Consider the following 7,185-nt stretch of genomic DNA (forward strand, 5'->3'; position numbering starts at 1 on the left):
CAGTTCTCATGGAATGATATAAACATGTGTCACAGTATGTTCTGAGCTCAGAAACTTCCATTTGTAGCTCTTCATTCAGTCTTCTCTGCTAAAGATAAAGTGAGCATTGTTGGTTCCTTTTCTCAAAATGAGAAGTTGGCACACAGTAGGCTGTGTAGACTCTAGGGTTCAGAGGTTAAGAGCATTGATTCGGCAGCCCAGACTGTGTGAATCCTATCCTGGCTCCAACACTTGGGAATTGTGACCTGGAGGCAATATTTCAACCTTTCTGGGCCTCAGCGCATCATCTATAAAGTGATGACAATTATAGCACCTATACCAGAGGGAAGATTAAATCGCCGAACATACGCATAGCTCTAAGAACAATGCTCATTGTATAGCAAGCACATTGTATTAGTTATTATTAAGAACCTGTTTTTGAATTCAGTTTTTAACCCTACTATTAGGGAATATAGTTCATGCTGACATATTTTCATTTTTGGAAACTGATTGCAATGTAAGAAGGTAAGCTAAGGCTGAAGTTCATCATGTCTGAGGGTGCTAAATCATAACTGGGTATCTATCTATAGGCTTTTTTATAGAGTATTTTCAAAGTAGGTAGGAATGTTTGTCAAAGCAAAGGCCAAATCTTTGAGTCTTCTTTGTAAGCTGAGGTGGGTATTTTCCTTGAATGATCTAACAAGTCAATTCATTTCTAATCCCCCGCTAAGCCACTACCCTCCATGCAGAAGAGCAGACTAACAGACTGCTGCAATGTGTATCCAAATCATTGAGAACAGTATTGAACCTTCCCCCCAGGGTCAAGCGACTTGAGTGTATCCAGGTTACAGTGTTAATTACCCACATCCATGTGATACTCTGTTTCTAGTTCTTTAATTCAATCGAGTATTTACTTCATTTGAGGCAGCAAGTAGATGAAAAGTTAATACCTTAGATGTAGATGTCCTGACAAATAGGGTGATAACCCCGGGCATGGAAGGAACATCATCTCTAGGTAGATTTACCAATTTTGTCATGTTTATTAAAATTCTTTACATAGTTGAACACACAAAAATAAGTTATTATTTGATTTTATGTTTTCATGGACACTGTGTCCAAATTTTCTTTTGGTGCGTAAGATTTCACATTGCCACCATAAATTAAAATAACTAACAGGGAGATATTATTATTTGTCTTATCAACTATGATAGAAAATGCTACAAGTGACTTAAAATTCCATGCCATTTTTTTCTATAACTTCTCAGCCATATTTTAACATGCTGAAGGTATTTAGGGAAAATTTAAGCTTCTATAACAAAGTACAGTGGCATAAAGAAAAAAGAAGTTTATTTCTCTCCCGTCTAATAGTTTCAGAGTGTGTGGAGCCCTGGTTGGCTGGGCTGCTCTGCCTCATGCAGTCATTTGCAGGTTCCATCTTGTTCCAGCCTTTCTTGAGGTGTTTACCTTGTCCGCATGATTGAAATGGGGTTCTTGAGGACCCATTTGCAGGAAGTGCTGAAGAACATGACAAGCATTTTTCTCAACCAGTGACACAGGATTAATATCTATCCCTTTTGCTCACTGCATGGGTGTTAACCTAATCACATGGCTACCATCGCCACAAAGGAGGCTGGAAAATGTAGTCCATATAGAATTTGGCAGAAAATTATCAACCCCCACTAGAAAGAGTAACAGTTATTTCCCATTAAATTTATATTTGTAAATGTTTGTTAGAGTCATGCAATTTTTGGTACACTGAATAGACACTCATATAAATTTATTATCTAGAAAAGGTTTTGATGTGTAGGCATTTTTTTTCCATTTAACATGGGACTTCGTGTTACTATAGCACAACTATTCAAATTCTGAAATTAAAATTCTGGTCTTTCTATTTCAATTTAAGATGTAAATCACTTATCTTTTCTATATATAGGAATATATATATATATATATATATTTGTACACACACCTATATAGATACATACACACATTTAACAAACTCTGGTTAGTTATAAAATGACATCTTAATAAAATTGGCTTTCCCCTGTTTCTCTTTCATAATTAGTCTCTCTCGTTTTTTTCAAACATCTCTTCTTCTTCATCTTTTATTCTCCCAGATTTTGATAGAAACATAGAAAGAAGAAACTATTTTTACAGAACTTTAGGATAAGGAAAACAGTATTACAAGTATAACTATAAGTGGCAACAGGCATCGAATCTCCGTGTGCAGGAAGCCAGAGGAGGGCTGTGCTTCCTGGGAGCCTGTGTGTTCCATCCACCCAGAACAGCCCCTGCATGGGATGGAGGTCCAGGGTTGCAAGATCGTCTGCCTCATCAGAGAATCTGGAACTCTGGATTCCTGTTGCCATCCCCTGATTAAAACAAGATATATGGCCAGCTAATTCAAATTAGAAAACAAAGTAAAATAATAAAAGCAAAACTACATGTAGTCAGGCTGCCAGTGTGAGGGCCCCCCAAATACATCTGTGGGCTGGAACGTGCTTACAGATGACCAGTTTGCACCTTCTGACTTAAGGCTTATAAGCAATAACCTGTGGAAAAATTTAAGAGAATAAAAAGCTCACACTTGTAATGATGACAAAAATTATTAACAACTGAGGAATAAACTTTAGAGGAGTTGTTAAAGCCAATAGGAAAAAAATATATAAAACTGAATTGATGGATATAAAAGATTTAAATAAATCCCAATTATACTGCATTTCAGTAAGAGAAAATAATCTTATGGCTATTGTGATGATTAACCTCATGTGTCACCTTGACTGTGCCACGGCACCTGGTTTTTGGTCAAAGACTAGTCTAGAGGCTCCTATGAAAATATTGTTTAGAGGTGATTAACATTTAATCAGCAGACTGTGGGTAAAGCAGATTACCTCTAAGATGTGGAGGGGCCTCCTCAAAACAGTTGAAGACCTTAAGAGAACACTGAGGACCCCCAAGGGAGAAGGAATTCTGCTCCAGAAAAACCTTTGGATTTGAGAATGCACCATCAAGACTTCCCTAGCTCTCCAGCCTACCAGCCTGTCCTGCAGATTGCAGACTTGCCAACCCCATAGTTACAAGAGCCAGTTCCTTAAAATATCTGTCTCTGTCTACACACACACACACACACACACACACACACACACACACACATCCCATGGTTCTGTTTTCTGGAAAACCCTGACTAATACAGCTATGTAAATTCTCCTCTCATCATCCAAATTCAGTGAAATGTCAAATGCTCACCAGGATGGTGATGGTGATGATGAAGATGATGATGATAAAGATCAGGGAGCTGATGATTTTATGTGTGGGGAAAGGCCCATTGACTACATGGTTTTAAAGCTGACCTTGAAAAATATATATAAATAGCAAAAGTAAATATTAAGTAATAAATTCAGAGAGGAAAACATGCCATACTAAGACTGTAACATATATACAGGGATAAGTAACAGCATAATACTAGAATACCAAATCAAAGAAATAAAACCAAAGATTAAAATATACTTAAGCATTTAATGTATAAGTGTAGAATTTCAAATAAGTGAAGAAAGGATATATTTAATGAATACAAGGTGTTGGGACAACGAGTGAAGCATTTTGAAAAATACTAATTTAATTCTGTATTCTGACCAGAAACCACATAGATTCTGTATTTTGACTATAAGCCACAAAATAAAGATATAAATGCAAAATGAATATATAAAATATGAAAGAAAACAGATCAATACAAATAAAATCTTGGGATAGAGATGACTTTTTTTAAAGTATCACACTAAGACAGGAATTATGAAACTATCATTACATTTTACCATATTAACACTAAAAAATAAAAAATATTTGCAAACCAATGAGAGAAAATTATTTAGAAATCAATAAGAAAGGCACAATTACCCAAATAGGAAAATAAACAAAGTACGAGAAATACAATCTATGGAAGAAGAAAAACAAATACCTTACATACATTGAAAAAGTCTACCTTATAAACAATTACAAATAAAAAAGCATGGAATGCTACATTTTACCTAAAAGTTTGGAAAAATGATCCTGTTGCTAATAGATGTAGAAAATGGATATAAAATCTGAGAATGGTGAAATCTTTTTGGAGGGTAGCATCCAAATATGTGTGTGTGTGTGTGTGTGTGTGTGAGTGTGTGTGTGCATAATGATAAACTCTCTATTCATATTTTTATTCACTTGAATCCAGCAATCCCTCCTATGGGACTACATCATGAGTCCAAGTCATAATCATTTCATTGTCACAACAAATAAACACCAAAAAACAAGTGATCCAGAAAGTTACGTGACCCAACAGAAGGGAGGCTTATTACTACAGAGTCCAAACCTAAGAGAGATAGATGAGATTGTGTGTAAGACAGACACGGGAATGGAAGGCCTCAGTGAGAACGCACACAGCATTCAGTCCATCCCTTGCTTTACCTTGAGATCCCCTGAGAACAAACTTTAAGAAGAGGAATATACTGGTACTGGGAAGGTTTTATGGTAAATTGAAGAAGTAATCATGAATTGTGCAAAGATATGTCTAAAAATTTGTTTACGAAAATTACATATCATACATCTAAATTTGTTGTCTAAATCATAGTAATCCCCCATAATGGCAAAATATATGGGCATTGAAATTATGTTAGAGAAGACTGTTTAATAACATAGAGAATCAGTTACCATATAGTCTCTATTATTATGAGAAAACATAAATTTCAAAAAAATATGCTGTGAATTAAATTTACATTTGAATTATAAATACAAATTGGTCACCAGCATGTGACTAAAAATTGAGAGGATATTTCCTTTTTGTGCCCATTAATAGCATAGCAGCGGCTCAAATCTCTATGACCACTTTGACTACACGGAGTAGACGTTTCAGTCCTTCCCAGGGTCTTCTTGCTTGGTGTTTCTCGGACGCCTGCTGGTTGGTACTAGCACTGTTCCCGTCATCCTGTGGGACACGGCTTACTCCCCTCCAAGGGGCTGCTCAAAGTCTCAAGACTGATTCCTGCTTATTGCTCCCTTCTCTCTCCTCACAGCTGTGTCTCCATTGCGGGCACAGACTTGACTCCACTCACTGGACTAACAGAAAGGGTAAGACTGGAATTTTCTTTTTTTTTTAATTTTTTTATTGTTATGTTAATCCCCATATATTGCATCATTAGTTTTAGATGAAGTGTTCCATGATTCATTGTTTGTGCATAACACCCAGTGCTCCATGCAGAACATGCCCTCCTCAATACCCATCACCAGGCTAACACATCCTCCCACCCCCCTCCCCTCTAGAACCCTCAGTTTGTTTTTCAGGGTCCATCGTCTCTCATGGTTCGTCTCCCCCTCCGATTTCCCCCCCTTCATTCTTCCCCTCCTGCTATCTTCTTCTTCTTTTTTTTTTTCTTAACATATATTGCATTATTTGTTTCAGAGGTACAGATCTGTGATTCAACAGTCTTGCACAATTCACACCGCTCACCATAGCACATACCCTCCCCAGTGTCTATCACCCAGTCACCCCATCCCTCCCACCCCACCCCCCACTCCAGCAACCCTCAGTTTGTTTCCTGTGATTGAGAATTCCTCATATCAGTGAGGTCATATGATACATGTCTTTCTCTGTTTGACTTATTTCGCTCAACATAATACCCTCCAGTTCCATCCACGTCATTGCAAATGGCAAGATCCCATTCCTTTTGATGGCTGCATAGTATTCCATTGTATATATATACCACTTCTTCTTTATCCATTCATCTGTCGATGGACATCTTGGCTCTTTCCACAGTTTGGCTATTGTGGACATTGCTGCTATAAACATCGGGGTGCACGTACCCCTTCGGATCCCTACTTTTGTATCTTTGGGGTAAATACCCAGTAGTGCAATTGCTGGATCATATGGTAGCTCTATTTTCAACTTTTTGAGGAACCTCCATACTGTTTTCCAGAGTGGCTGCACCAGCTTGCATTCCCACCAACAGCGTAGGAGGGTTCCCCTTTCTCCGCATCCCTGCCAACATCTGTCATTTCCTGACTTGTTATTTTTAGCCATTCTGACTGGTGTGAGGTGGTATCTCATTGAGGTTTTGATTTGGATTTCCCTGATGCCAAGTGATATTGAGCACTTTTTCATGTGTCTGTTGGCCATTTGGATGTCTTCTTTGGAAAAATGTCTGTTCATGCCTTCTGCCCATTTCTTGATTGGATTCTTTGTTCTTTGGGTGTTGAGTTTGATGAGTTCTTTATAGATTTTGGATACTAGCCCTTTATCTGATATGTCATTTGCAAATATCTTCTCCCATTAAAAATATGGAATGCTTCACGAATTTACATGTCATCCTTGCACAGGGGCCATGCTAATCTTCTCTGTATGGTTCCAATTTTAGTATATGTGCTGCCGAAGTGAGCACAAGACTGGAATTTTCTATGAGATGTTAATTAAATTTCAGGGGAAAATAAAGGAAATATCACGAAGATTAACAAACAACAATTGCTGAATATGGACATTCAAAGAGCACACCTACCAAGGCTTGGTTGAGGGGCCCTCAAAGAGTCTCCTCCCTTTGTACCCTGGCCCACCTCCACAGGCTGGGGAGAACTCCAAGGGTCTTGTCTCAGATCCTGGGCCCAACCTCCACAAAGCTCCTAGAGAGAGACTCCCCCTCCTCTTATCCTATTTATGATGCACATGTAAAACTTTTTAAAATTTTTTATGTATTTATTTTTATTGAGATAAAATTCACCTACTTTAAAATTTACCATCTTTTATATATATATATATATATATATATGTATATATATATATATATATAGTATTATTTGTTTCAGAGGTACAGATCTGTGATTCAACAGTCTTGCACAATTCACAGCACTCACCATAGCACATACTCTCCCCAATGTCTATCACCCAGCCACCCCATACCTCCCACCCCCCACCACTCCAGCAACCCTCAGTTTGTTTCCTGAGATTAAGAATTCCTCATATCAGTGAGGTCGTATGATACATGTCTTTCTCTGTTTGACTTATTTCACTCAACATAATACCCTCCAGTTCCATCCACGTCGTTGCAAATGGCAAGATCTCATTCCTTTTGATGGCTGCATAATATTCCATTGTATATATATATACCACATCTTCTTTCCAAGATGTCCATTGACAGATGAATGGATAAATAAAATTTACCATCTTAAAGTGTACAGTTCGGTGCT

At 37.7% G+C, this 7,185-nt stretch overlaps 1 non-coding gene across 1 annotated transcript; it reads right to left on the minus strand.

Moving 5' to 3' along the window:
• Positions 1–6,279: 6,279 nt before the first annotated feature.
• Positions 6,280–6,386, minus strand: LOC123326474. Its single transcript, XR_006541114.1, has one exon. It is a non-coding gene; the product is annotated as a U6 spliceosomal RNA (small nuclear RNA).
• Between the last annotated feature and the right edge of the window lie 799 nt (positions 6,387–7,185).

Source organism: Neomonachus schauinslandi, chromosome 12 (genome assembly GCF_002201575.2).
Source record: "Neomonachus schauinslandi chromosome 12, ASM220157v2, whole genome shotgun sequence".
In the NCBI taxonomy this organism is placed as follows: Eukaryota; Metazoa; Chordata; class Mammalia; order Carnivora; family Phocidae; genus Neomonachus; species Neomonachus schauinslandi.